At 35.9% G+C, this 14,541-nt stretch overlaps 1 protein-coding gene across 1 annotated transcript in view; it reads left to right on the plus strand.

The window, feature by feature from the left end:
* Nucleotides 1–1,025: 1,025 nt before the first annotated feature.
* The window catches only part of rpz (rapunzel), a 29,474-nt gene continuing 15,958 nt past the window's right edge, over nt 1,026–14,541 (plus strand). Inside the window, exon 1 of the mRNA XM_007242156.4 lies at nt 1,026–1,154. The gene's annotated coding sequence lies outside the window, so the exon portion shown is untranslated. The remainder of the gene's footprint in view (nt 1,155–14,541) is intronic.

Here is a 14,541-nt window from a genome sequence, read left to right on the forward strand (position 1 = left end):
GTTAAATATATATATTTTTATGGCTCTATTGCCTAAAATTTAACATTAAAATCTGGAAAATTTTTGTTTTTGTCAAGAAAAACTATACTTTATTGTTTTAATCTCCCCTTAGCTATTAAGATAGCAACTTTTTTTCCCCAGTAGCTTTAAATGCAACAATTTTCTGTTGTTGGATGCAATATGACCACTCTGAGCTAACTAGCCAAACTAGCCAAACTACCTGCACTTATTGCTGATGTACTGAGCATAATAAAGCTCTGCATTTGGTATTCTATTTTTTGTACTTTAAAATTAGTATATTCTTATTTTAAATACAACTGATGTAGTTTTACATTGTGTAATTTGTTTTTAAAAGGCTTGGAGAGCCTTGCACTCCAATGAGCCATAGCAATACTTTTTTTTATTGCATTTAAAATTTAAAACTTAAAATACACATAAAAACACTACAATTTGGCAAAGGTCAGTCCTTATTTTTGAATTATTATATAAATACTAACAATAAAGTATATTTTAGGATATGAGGAAGAGTTTTTAGTGCTCTGATTCAGGGCTTTAGAAATGTATCTTCCTATTTGGATGCACCTGCACCTTTGGACAGGTGCTTCGGTTCCCTCACCTCTGCCACTCCCACTGAATTTCTCATAATTCCCTGCCTTTATTTCTTCATTTATTTGGTTTATTCCTGCTGAATTAGCACAGAAGTAACTCAGAATAGCTTCCTTTAATAGATTCTGACCTTTTGGGGCAAGTGTCAGTGTCTGGCACCCTCACAAAAGCTCTTTGGAGACTCTGTGCGCATCCAGCTGTCTCCAGAGTCACAGTTGCCTTTCTGTATAGGCTGTGTGGCTGTTGGAAGGCTGGAATATTTGAATATGACTAGGGGAGGACGTGTGCAGCATGAGGAGGGGGCTGGTGTCTAAAAGGCTGTGTGCATACCATTTGACTGTAGCAAGTGGAGGCTTGTGCATGTGTGGTGCCTGTTGGGCCCTTTTGGACGTATCAGGGCCTTCTGGAGGGCTCTTAAATGGTATGGTCCAATATGAACACCCCTGCTTTGAGAGCTGACATGGAAGTGGCCTGTGTTGCAGGGATTGCTGGGAAGAAGAAGTACAGTCGGATTGGGAATTTGGAGAGGGAGGTAGCTCTCTGAAAAGGTAAGAAAGGACTGGGATGCCCAATGGCTAGGCTGCCAGTGGATGGATGGGCTACATTGTGAGGCACTGTGGATTACATCCATGCCACAGGATGCATGTTTAGAGGTGGCATATTGGGTATTTATTGGGTTGAAATGGGGATTTGAAGATCAGCATACATATAGGGCTGTGCAATGGCTGCTAGGGGGAGCTCTAACTGCCCTGACCAGGCTGGGGCTTGATTGTGATCTGCTGTAAAAGGGATGTGGACCCTTTGTGCTACTTACTTTTGTAGATAAACACAGGAAAGGGGGTTGCATTGTTGTTTTGTGGCTGTAGGAAGCAGTTTTTCAGCTGTTATTGCTTGGTCTGAGGGCTTCTGTCCAGAGAGGAGTGCCAGGATTAGCAAGCAGGCTATGTTCTCTGTGAAAGAAAGAGAGGAAACGGTTATAAAAGTGATGTATGGAGAAGGAAAGGCCTTCAGAGTAAATATATCTATGCAAATCATCATGTCTAGTTTGGTTTTGTGCCATTTTGTTAGTCAAATTGACCAGATTAACTGCCTTCTGTGTGTATTGACAGTGAGATTTAAAGATGGCCGCTCCTTAGTAGAGTGAACACAGCTGAAGTTGCCTACTTCCTGAGTTGAGCCCCATTCTGCTGTGTATACCAAGTTTTCAAGGCCTTATGATATGAAAATGCTTATAATTATGCTTAAAACTCATAATTAATTAATAAAATGTATAATTAACACATATTCAAGAAGTTCCCAATCAAGTAGGACACTGTGCTGTGGCCTAATCTCACTGTTTACACAGACCAGAAGCCTCAAACCTAAGGTTTCCCTTTCTGTGGAAGGATCAGTGGTGTAGAAAGTGAGAAGAGGCAGAGACAGATCCCGTTTAACCGTTTAACACTTTGATTACAGGGTAAACAAAGACTATCTGACAACGATTCTTATCACCAGGGCCACTGTTTTTGAGTTCTGGTCGCTCAAATGAGCTGGAAGTATTATAAACAAGGGCTATTTTTTCATTACAATGCCTTATTAACCAAAAGGGGTGTGTCCACACTTCACTAGCCCCTCCCAAAAAGGTTTAAAGTGCCTTAAAGTCAGTTACAATATGAGAATGTAGTGAAAGTACTTTTTATTTTTGTTTATGTGGATGTATAATCACTTTTAGAGATATACATTTAATTTTCAGTATGTATATATAGTTATCAAATAAATAAATAAATCACAAGTCATCCCATTTAACCCTTTAATTGCCCGTTAATGTCATAAGCATTATTAAAAGGCTCTAAAACAATCCTGAAACTAAAATAAGTGCTTACAAATATAATTTAGCACATTTTCTCTATAAAAATGTTTTTAGATTATTCTCCAGTTTCATTATAAACACACAGAGTAATGCACTTTTTCATGCATTTATTGGAAATAAGCTCCACAAATGCACAAATGTAGTTTGAAGCGTATTAGATGGAATGAAAGGGTTAACCCAATTAAAAAATAGCAAGTTAATGTTGTACATAATATACAAATGTGAAAAATGCAAAATCATTCCTAAATAAATTAAACTAAATAAATGTTTTAAGAAGTAAAATGCTCTTAAATTTGAGGTAACAGTCAGTTTTTGTTATTTTATATGATGTATTATCCATAAACAGCTGTGTATAGTTTTAAAATGCACTACCTAAATGTGTCTGGCATGTAAAGGGTTAAATTTAAGCTCTCTCAGTGGCCTAACAGGCAAGTTGTGTCTGTATTCAGTGTGACAGGTTTTGGTAATATATAAGAAAAATGTAAATTACTGCCTCCTGTGGTGGGTTGAGGGAACTGATATGGTAAATTTGGTGTGTTGTTTCAGTGTACAGATTTTGGCTCCAAAAAGCAATAGAAACCCTATAGGCCTAATTTGGAGAAGCCATTTTTATAAAATTAGGCAGCAAATTTGTGATCATTTTGTGTAAAAACATTGTGATGTAGCTTTTAGAGGCATTAAACTCTTATAACCAACTTCTGACTAATTCTAAAACTTCATTATTCCACAGAACAACCTGTAAAATACTTTTAGTTTATGATCTGACTATGCAGAACATCTGAAAAATCTGTGGAATTATTTAAAAAAATGTCTTAAGCATAATTCTCTTTTATATCATCTATTATCCAAAACTGTGTTTTAAAGTTAGCTTTTAAATTCACTGCCTAAAAGTGTCTGGCATTTAAAGGGTTAAATTTGAGCTCTCTCAGTGGCCTAACAGTCAGGTTGTGTCTAAATACATGTTGATAGGATTTGGTAATATATGTGAAAAAAAATGTAAATTACTGCCTCCTGTGGTGGTTTGAGGAAATTTATATGATAAATTTGGTGTGTTGTTTCAGTGTACAGATTTTGCAGGGCAGTAATCCTGTTTTTATTAAAATTAGGCAGCATATTTTTTTTTATATTTCTGTGCAGAAACTTTGATGTAGCTGTTAAATTACTGCCTTCTGTGGTGGGTTGAGATAACTGATATGGTAAATTTGGTGTGTACAGCTTTTGTCAACAAAAAGCCATAGAAACCCATAGGCCTATTTGGAGCAGCCCTCAAGTCAACAATCCTATTTTTGTAAAACTAGGCAGCATATTTGTGATCGTTTTGTGTAAAAACTTTGTGATGTAGCTTTTACAGGCATTAAACTCTTCTAAAACTTAAACTTAAAAATTAAACTATTCTAAAACTTCACATTTTTCTACATTAAACATTGTAGATAACTATTGGTTAATGATTTGATCATGCAGAACATATGAAAAATCAGTGGAATTTTCTTTAGTACAATAGTATAATTCTCTATTATACATGATCTATTAGCCATAATCTTCTGTGTATAGCTTTAAAATGCTCTTTCATTGGCCTAACAGTCAAGTTGTGTCTGAATACAGTGTGACAGATTTTGGTAACATAAAAAATGTAAATTACTGCCTCCTGTGGTGGTTTGAGGAAATGTATATGGTAAATTTTACAGATTTTGCCTACAAAAAGCTAAAGAAACCCAGTAGGCCTATGTGAAGCAGCCCACAGGGCAGCAGTCCTGTTTTTATTAAAATTAGGCAGCATATTTTTTATATTTCTGTGCAAAAACTTTGATGTAGCTGTTAGAGACATTAAACTCTTCTGACTGATTCTAAAAAAACACATTTTCCCACATAACACACTGTAAATAACTATAAGTTAATGATCTGATCATGCAGAACATATGAAAAATCTAATCTAATTATTTATTACTTAATATTAATGTTAATCGTTAATATTACTTAATCCATAAACGTATGTGTATAACTTTAAAGTTTACTGCCTAAAAGTGTATGGTTAAAATGAAGCTCTCTCTCTCTCTCTCTCTCTCTCTCTCTCTCTCTCTCTCTCTCTCTCTCTCTCTCTCTCTCTCTCTCTCTCTCTCTCTCTCTCTCTCTCTCTCTCTCTCTCTCTCTCTCTCTCTCTCTCTCTCTCTCTCTCTCTCAGTGACCTAACAGTCAAGTTGCGTCTGTATTCAGTGTGACAGGTTTCGGTAATATATGAGAAAAAAATGTAAATTACTGCCTCCTGTGGTGGGTTGAGGGAACTGATATGTTAAATTTGGTGTGTACAGATTTTGTCTACAAAAAGCCATAGAAACCCATAGGCCTATTTGGAGCAGCCCTCAAGGCAACAATCCTATTTTTGTAGAACTAGGCAGCATATTTGTGATCGTTTTGTGTAAAAACTTTGTGATGTAGCTTTTACAGGCATTAAACTCTTCTGACTTATTCTAAAACTTCACATTTTTCCACATTACACATTGTAAATAACTATTGGTTAATGATTTGATCATGCAGAACATATGAAAAATCTGTGGAATTATTTTCTTTAGTACAATAGTATAATTCTCTATTATACATGATCTATTAGCCATAATCTTCTGTGTATAGCTTAAAAATTCACTGTTTAAAAGTGTCTGGCGGGTAAAGGGTTAAATTTGAGCTCTCTCAGTGGCCCAGTCAAGTTGTGTCTGAATACAGTGTGACAGGTTTTGGTCATGAATGTAGAAAAAGAAAAGTAAATTACTGCCTCCTGTGGGGGGTTGAGGAAACAGGTGTGGTAAGTCTGCAGTGATGTTTTAATGTACAGCTCTTGGCTACAAAAAGCCAAATAAAGTACATAAACCTGTTTGGAGCAGCCCTCAGGACAGCTTTCCTGTGGAAATCTTGATGTAAGTGGTAGGGGCTGTACCTGGTGGTATGTTAGTAGGTGTAAACTACAAGTGTCAGGGTTAAGAACCAGTCCAACTCATTCAGTTTGGCATTTATCTGCTAGTATAAGTTCTTCCCCAGTAGCCTGATCTGCATACAGGGATTATAGAATGTCTGAGTAAGCCTCCCAGTCAAGTTGGGGCTGTATTAAGTGTAAATTAAATGTAAATTACTGCCTGTTTGGTGGGGGAACAGACATGGTAAAAAGCTCTGCATCTTTTTTGTTATTTTAGCCACTTTCATTTTCTGCAAATAAATGCTCTAAATGACAAAATTTTTATTTGGAATTTCGGAGAATTGTTGTACGTAGTTTATAGAATAAAACAACAATGTTTATTTTACTTAAACATAAACCAATAAATAGCAAAATCAGAGGAACTAATTCAAAAAAAGGAAACAATCTCTTAATTTTTTCCAGAGCTGTATATAGGAGTAAAAAATGTAAATTACTGCCCTCTGTGGTTGGTTGTGGAAACATTTGTGGTAAATTTGGAGTGTTATTTTAGAGTAAAGGCTATAAAAAGCTATAGAACCTTCACAGGCTTGTTTGGGGCAGTCCTCGGGGCAGCTTTCCTGAACCAATCAAATTCACTCAGTTGGGTATTGTTAATCAGTGTGACAGTTTTTGGTAAAATATAGGGGTAAAAATGCAAATTAGTGCCTCCTCTGGTTGGTCGAGGAAACAGTTGTGATAAATTTGGTGTGTTATTTTAGAGTAAAGGCTACAAAAAGCTACAGAAACTCCACAGGTTTGTTTAAGGCAGCACTCAGGGCAGCTTTTTAGTAGAAATCTTAATGTAAGTAGGAAGACCTGACTCTGATGGTAGGTAAGTGGGTATCAAGAACCAGTCAAACTTACTCAGTCGGGCATCGTTAAACAGTGTGACAGTTTCTGGTAATATATAGGGGTAATAATGTAAATTACTGCCACTGTGGTTGTTTGAGGGAACAGGCCTGGAAAATTTAGTGTGTTTTTTTTTATTTAAAGGCTACAGAAAGCTATAGAATTTCCACAGTAGTAAGGAAACTCACTCAGTTGGGCATCATTAATCAGTGTGAAAGGTTTTGTTAATATATAGTGGGGAAAAAATAATAATTATTGCCCCCTGTGGTGGTTCGAGGGAACAATTGTAGTAAATTTGGTGTGTTATTTAAACTTAAAGGCTACAAAAAGCTATAGAACCACTACAGGATTTTTAGGGCAGCCCTCAGGGCAGCTTTCCTGTTAAAAGCTTGGTATAAGTAATAGAGACACACTGTGGGTCAAAGGCCTGTCCCCAGTGGTATGTGAGTGGGTGTGAACTACAAGTGTCACAGTTAAGAACCAGTCCAACCAACTCGGTCTGGCGTCTGTCCATCTGTTCCACCACATGACCCTGGTCTTGTACAGGGTTGATAAAATATCTAAGGCTGCAGGTTTTGATTCCAGGGAATCAGAAACACGTGATCAGCTGTGATCAGTAAGCTAATCAGCAGATTAAACAAGTAGAGTCAGGTGTGCTTCTGGTTGTTTAGAAAGAACGACCCCTAGGCTACGAAGTAATGCTGTTTTCCATTTAATATCTGATGTTGAAATTTTCTGGTTCCAATAATGACATTTTAACTGGCATGACCCTACAGGCCATCTACTGTAGTAAAAGCAGTGTTATTAAACAGTTTATCAGCTATTTAAGTCTCATTAAATCCGTCATAGACACAGTACAGTTCAACTTCCATCTGTAGACATGCTTACACTGTTTTTGGATGTGCACATTACTGTAAAAAAGTCTTTATAAACTGGTATTGCTAACAATGCTAACCTGGGACAATGCTAACAATGCTAATATCTGAATGCTTAACTGGAACACTGGAACTCGGTCATCCAACTTCAAAAATCAATGAAACACTAGCTTAGTAGTAGTGGTGGGTGATGTGACTAAAAACAAAAAGTTTGATATGCGCAAGAGAACTTGCGATATACAATATGATTTAAGTAATTAAAAAATACTTTAACAAAGTATAACTTTGTATAGAATCAGTGTTTCTTTGTAACACAAAACAAAGCATTCTGTATATTTAAATAATAAATATCCAACTTTACACCTTTACTTAATATATATATATTTCAAATAATACAAATAAATCAGTTGCAGTCGTTGTGGTAGTTTTCTGACTCAAACTAACACAATCTCTATTGAATTATGTTGTTTAATATGGTGAAATAAAAGAGAAAATTATAATTTGCACAATGCTGTGTTCTTTTAAGAGACATCCCAAACATCAGACATCAGATACTAAACCATTTTCAGGCAAACATTACACATGCACATTTTTTTGGAACTGCAGATTACCTGAATAGCAGGTATAATATTACAGAATTTTTTTCTATTTATCCCTCAATTTAGCTAGGTAATTGTCCCACCCATTCAGCAGCTACTCAGCTGTATATCCCACATCACTAGTAATATATAAAAGGGTGACGACTAGACGAGTTGCATCACATCGCACTCGGAGGAAAGCGCAGCGACTCGGTTCTGATACATCAGCTCACAGATGCCTTGTGCTGATCAACATCACCCTAGGAGTGATGAGGGGAGAAAGCGCCATCCACCCACCCAGAGAGAGCAAGGCCAATTGTGCTCTCTCAGGGCTCCGGCAGCTGATGGCAAGCTGCATGACCAGGATTCGCAATCTCCCGATCATAGTGGCAGCTTTTTAGACTCCTGCCACTATCGCCTAGCCCTACTTCTTAGCAGTCAGCTTGTCTGTCTCTACAGTGTACACATCTCATAAGCATGAAGTGCACTAACCGTGCTGTTAGGCTTTACCTCCATGATTCTTTAGAAATACCTAAACACAAAGCTTCTGTGGAAAAAGAGTGAACACACCCATCCCAAACATCTCCTTTTCTGTCGTATCATTCATACCATTCTCATATACTGTACTGGATTCACCTTCATGGAATTTAAACCCCTTTCTTAAAAGCAACAAGTCTCATTCTGTAGTGTCTACCTGAGAATGTATTTGAGAAATGTCTTCTTGAGAAAGCCCAGTAAAATTATACAGCAATTTAATAGTGTGTCATAACATTATGAAAAGTTGTGAAAACGTTCCAGTGATTTAGCAATTTTCTATTAGTTCTCCAAGTTAAAGTTTAGCTCCGTGTATACTAGGGTTGTCACGATACCAAAATTTTGACTTTGATACCGATACCAACTGTAGTATCACGATTCTCGATACCAAAACGATACTTGGAAGAAAAAAAAAACAATAAAAATATCTGAACATAAAATGTTTATTTTTGACTGAACTGGATTGAACACTGAACAATAGGTGCAAACGTTTTTATTCTAAAATGAAACATTTGAACAAAAAACAAGTTTCGTTATTATAACCTTAACTATAACATAATTATCTAAACACTTCCTAAAAACTAAAACTAAAACCAGAGGTAATGGTAGCCTGACTATGTGAACCTGACGGGCGGGCAGAAGTTAAGTTCTGAATAAGGAAAATAAAGAGACAGAAGAACATTACAATGTTATGTTCATTTTAACACTCACTGCTCCGTTTTATTAATCAACCGTTTACCGTTTTTAATAAGCAGTCGCTAGTAAATCTTAGTAAAGCTACAGACAGAGTGTATCTTGACTAACTCCACTAACCTGTCGACTTCTCAGCTCTTTGTAGAGATCAGGGTGCTTGTCTGCTATTATGTTAAATAACACTGTAACATAGAAGCATAGAACTATTATTTAATTAAAATGATTTTTAAGAACAGCTAAACACAGTGCTGCAGGTCAAACGCGGAGGCGTTCACGTGCGAGAGAGAGAGAAACAGAGAAAGAGACACAGCGAGAGTGAGAGAGAGAGAGATTTGCGTGTTCTGATGTGAGCTACTCACAGGTAAAGGTTCTCTTTTATCTCCTCGTGCTCATATTCTAGTCCCACACATAAGTCTCCCTCAGTGTTTTCTGTCGTATTTTGCGGCTAGCGCGAGCGCTTACAACTAACACCGCGGACCGCGAGGTGCCGCCGCGCTTGTGCCGAATCCGCTACTGAATCCGACTCCCGCTTCGCGGACAGAATCGGCACAACACCCCCCGCTGTACAACTGCGGGAGTGAAAACAGCGCTAATAAATAAAGTAGTTTAGTTTCACTTTCAGTTTTCGTTATTTTCGTTATTTTATTTAAAAATAAAAATATCAATAAAAAACAGATGCCTACATCTCAGACTATTTTCCCACACTTCACTCCTCGCGCCCGTTTTGTCCACAAGTCGCGGATGAGAGACATCTGTTATTTTAGCCGTCGCCATTCTACACTCGCTGCTGCTCTGCTGGCTTGCGCGTGAATCGATTCATTTGTTCAGAACACTAAGTTTATCTGAATCCTGCCACACCGACTGCTGCGGTGTGAATCAGTTTTCTTATGAACTGAATCAAATCGCGCCTACTAATTTGACTCATTTGAAGCTAGTGACTGGGCTATATACAGTATCGAAAGCATCGAACGCTAAAGAACCGAATCGTTTGTGATGACGTAGTATCGAAAAAGAATCGAACCTTCGGTACACCGTGCAACTCTAGTGTATACAGCTCTGGAAAAAAATAAGAGACCACCGAAAAATGTTGAGTTTCTTTGATTTTTCCTAATAATAATATTAAAAAAAAAAATCTGGAATATAATCAAGAGGAAGATGGATGATCACAAGCCATCAAACCAAACTGAACTGCTTGAAATTTTGCACCAGGAGTGAAGCAGCATACAGTTATCCAAAAGCAGTGTGTAAGACTGGTGGAGGAGAACATGATGCCAAGATGCATGAAAACTGTGATTAAAAACCAGGGTTATTCCACCAAATATTGTTTTCTGAACTCTTAAAACTTTATGAATATGAACTTGTTTTCTTTGCATTATTTGAGGTCTGAAAGCTCTGCATCTTTTTTGTTATTTCAGCCATTTCTCATTTTCTGCAAATAAATGCTCTAAATAACTATTTTTATTTGGAATTTGGGAGAAATGTTGCCTGTAGTTTATAGAATAAAACAACAATGTTCATTTTACTCAAACAAAAACCTATAAATAGCAAAATCAGAGAAACTGATTCAGAAACTGAGGTGGTCTCTTAATGTTTAATTAGAGGTCCACATTGTATTGCACTTGTTTATGCATCCTTTTTAAATAAGTTGCAGAAATGCACAATTGTTTGAACCACAACAGATTAAATTAAAGGGTTACCAGAAGACCAAAAATATCTAAAATTTGAATGTAAGTCAGTGTAAAGTAAGTGTTAATTAAGTCATTTTAGAGCACATTTGTTGGTCCATTCATCTAGAAATACTGGCAACACTGTGCAGACTAGAGCAGCTACTGGATTAAAATGATGGAGAAAACTATAAACTAACAGAAATAGAGATACATGTTTCTCATCGGACAGCAGAAATTAAGGCCCAATCCTATTTTACCCCTTTGGCCCTACCACTTACCCCTACCCCTTGTTTTTGAGTCTAACCCTTCTATTTGGAACAGAGTTAGATGATGATGGGGTAAAATCCTTTCACTAAGATTTTGGCCAACCCTTCAAACACCCAATACATCATCAGGAGCACTAAAGTTCAGTGCTGCTGCTGGTTAACTAGTTATTTTATTATATGTCTTCAGAAAGGAGGCAGGTGGTGCAGAAATTAATTATTAATGTCCATTTCCTAATTTATCTGTGAAAGGGGAGCTTTTATTTAACATAAATTTATATTAATTTTCTGTTCCGCCTTAAATGCTGCAGCCCCTGCTGTCTGTTGCACCATTTAAGGTGGAACAGGAAAGTTAGCTAGCTAGCTGTTCACATTCATGTCGCATGTCCATGGATTGGATATGTATCTGATTTAGGACCACATATGAAAGTGACTGACTAAAATCGGATTTCGCACGTTCACACAGCCATGAAAAAATCTGACCTGTGCCACATTGAGCAAAAAATCAGATTTGAGTCACTTCAGCCTGGTAATGTTGAACATAGCCTTAGATACACATCTTGAGTAAAGGGTTTTAATTGAACATTTCAAAATCTTCAAATGTAATGTAAATTTATAAATTAAATGTATTAATTTATTTATTTATTAATAAAGCAGTAGCAAGATTAAATTAATTATTATTGTCCATTTCCTCATTTATCTGTGAAGGGTAGCTAAAATTAGCTTTTATTTAATTTAATTTTATATTATTATTATTTATTATTTTCTGTTCCGCCTTAAATGCTGCAGCTCCTGCTGTCCGTTGCACCATTTAAGGTGGAACAGGAAAGTTAACTACTGAGACAAACTACTACTACTCTTATTTTTAAAACATCTAAACTACACTTTAAACTATGGTAATATAGTGCTAATCGCCACTTTTAACAAGGAAAATAATTACATTTGTGGGTTTATTACAAGTGATTCTGATAGCCCTCGGTTTGAAGTGTGCATCTAAAAAAAACATATGAAGGGCTAACAAGCCCTATCCCTTCCCCTAACCTACCCCTCCAGCCTAACAAGAATCAGGAGACCCCTACCCCTTAGCGTGCACACGCAAAACAGAGGGGTAGGGTTAATGCTAGAGCCAAGGGCTGAAATGAGATTGGGCCAAAAGGTCTCAAAAGTATTGTCGTCTTAAAAATGAATACATTTCAAATAAGAAAGCCTTAGTAAATGTTTGCACAATCTTTGTAAAAGCTGTATATGTTAGTTTTAAGAAGAAATTTCTTCTTAAGAACAGCTTAGTCATTGAGTCACTGATATTGATGCCTCTGCTTAAACACAGATCAAAGTCGGAACAAATAAAGTTTATAGCTTTAAGCATTGACAATTTGTAATTTTGCAGTGATAATATTCTCATGAAGGCCACTACCTGTTACATTTTAATAAGCTGCGTGTGGCTTTTACTAGTTAGTGGCCTACAAACTGCTTGAAATGATGGCCCAGATGTGGTTTTGTGGTCCAGATTTGGAACCTATTAAGGTATATTTTTTATCTCTTTAATTTACATCTGCTAAATCATACTATACTTATTTTATATACAGTGGCTTGCAAAAGTATTCATACCCCTTGAACTTTTTTTCACATTTTTTCACCTTACAGCCTAAAATGTAAAAGCATTTTATTGAGCTAGTGAGAAGTGATAGACAAACACAAAGTGCTTAAGCATAAGTGTGAAGTGGAACAAAAATGATACATGGTTTTCAGAATTTTTATATAAATTAAAAAAAAATCTAAAAAAAAGGGTAAAGTGCATTTAATTAAAGAAGATCTCTTGCTCCATTGATATAGAACCGGGGCTGACTGAATTTCAATGGAAAATTTCGTCAATATCTTTTTTCCTAAATGTTTTAGTTCACATAAAGTGGCACATAAACTATTTTGCACACTATCCACACTGATAGTTTTGGAAAATACCTTTTATGTTTACATCATTTAATCATATATATATAGAAATTAGAAATGAAAACGGTATGGTTTTTGAAGCTTAATGTCACAAATACAATTTTTTTACATATATGGACATGTATATAAAGGGTATGAAAAAAGCAATATAAGGATTAAAAAGAGTTTAATAAAAATCTTTACTAGGGGTGGGACAAAATATATATCCTGTAGTTTTCATTTGTGATACATTATCAATATGTGGCGTAAAACATGGACATTTTTATTGAAACATAAGCGCTCTATGATGGTGGCGCTATAATCAAATGAATAGAGTAAACCTGCAGTAAAGAATATTATTGGTTGTTAAATGGTTTGAAACAATAAATCCATAATAAATCCATAATTCCTGGTATTTATTTATTAAGAAGTATTTTATCCTCTTCAGTAACACAGATGCTGTGAAATATCATAGTGAATTGTTTTGTGATATATAACGAGTATCACAAAATCATATCATTGTGATATCCTCGTTACCATGGGCAACGTATTGGGATAATATTGTATTGTGAAATTCCCTTCCCTCGTCTCTACTGTCAGCTTTCTACTGTATTTTTGATTGCGTTCAGTCACAAATCTTTGGCCTTATAACCCTCTAGGACATGGCTAGCAAAGAAGACAATCTTTTCATGTTTATCTGCTCCAGAGAGTCCTATTCTATTGGCAGTACTTTTATACACGGACTAGACATGCTGTGTATGTGCATCTGCACATCTGTGTCAGCAGTGGGTGCTGTTTAAATAGCTGAACACTGTATTCTATAAAAGTGGTGTCCCCACATATTTTGATATATATACATTCTGCATGTTTTGGGTATTTAGTTAGTGTTTGTGTATATTGCAAAATAATATATATAATTCTCCTGTTGCTTCTTACTGCAGTGTTAAACCACAGTCAGTTTATCAGCTTTAATCTGTAACGCCTGAGGCCAGATAACTTCCTCAGCTGCCGGTTCTATTCACACCAAGATAAACAGGAACTGAACTGCATTCTGAAGAAATGAAGAATGTTTCTAAAATACAGCAGCTTTACGGCTGCACTGCATTTAAATATTGCATTAATTAAAAATATGGGTTAATCCATTAGTAACTGCATATTGTTTATTTATAAGGGTCGGATATCAAAGGGTTTAAAGAAATAAATATGATTTGCCTATTATGATATGATGAGCCTATTTATAATAACGGATCTGTTCTGAAACAGTGCGCACACACACACACACACACACACACACACACACTGTTATCTGTATTAAATGCATTTTAGTTGCACATTTTCAGTGAAGTGTTTTAATGTAACATTTAAAAATCTTTAAATATGATATAAATTGTTGAAAGAAAACTCAAATTCTTTAAAACCGGAGTGGTTTTTGACCTTTTGACTTGTTTATCATTGAAGCAGAAGTACATAAGATTCTGATTAATTGAAAGTAGTCATATTCCTGAGTTGGAAGGGAAAATATTATAAATAATATTATGAGTGTTCTGGATAAGACCTTCGCTGCAGCGTCTTTTATATTAACTCTAAAAGACCAGAGTGGTCTGGTAGGTTTGTTGGATGTAATTGTTCTTTTTTTTTTTGTAGCATTGCCTAAATAGACAAATTTTACAAAACAGTATTGTTAAAACACAGAACTAACACAACAATGTATTACACTAGCGTGCATTAAAGCATTTTCCACATACTTGGTGTAATTACAC

The sequence above is a fragment of the Astyanax mexicanus genome, chromosome 1 (assembly GCF_023375975.1).
Source record: "Astyanax mexicanus isolate ESR-SI-001 chromosome 1, AstMex3_surface, whole genome shotgun sequence".
Classification (NCBI taxonomy): Eukaryota; Metazoa; Chordata; class Actinopteri; order Characiformes; family Acestrorhamphidae; genus Astyanax; species Astyanax mexicanus.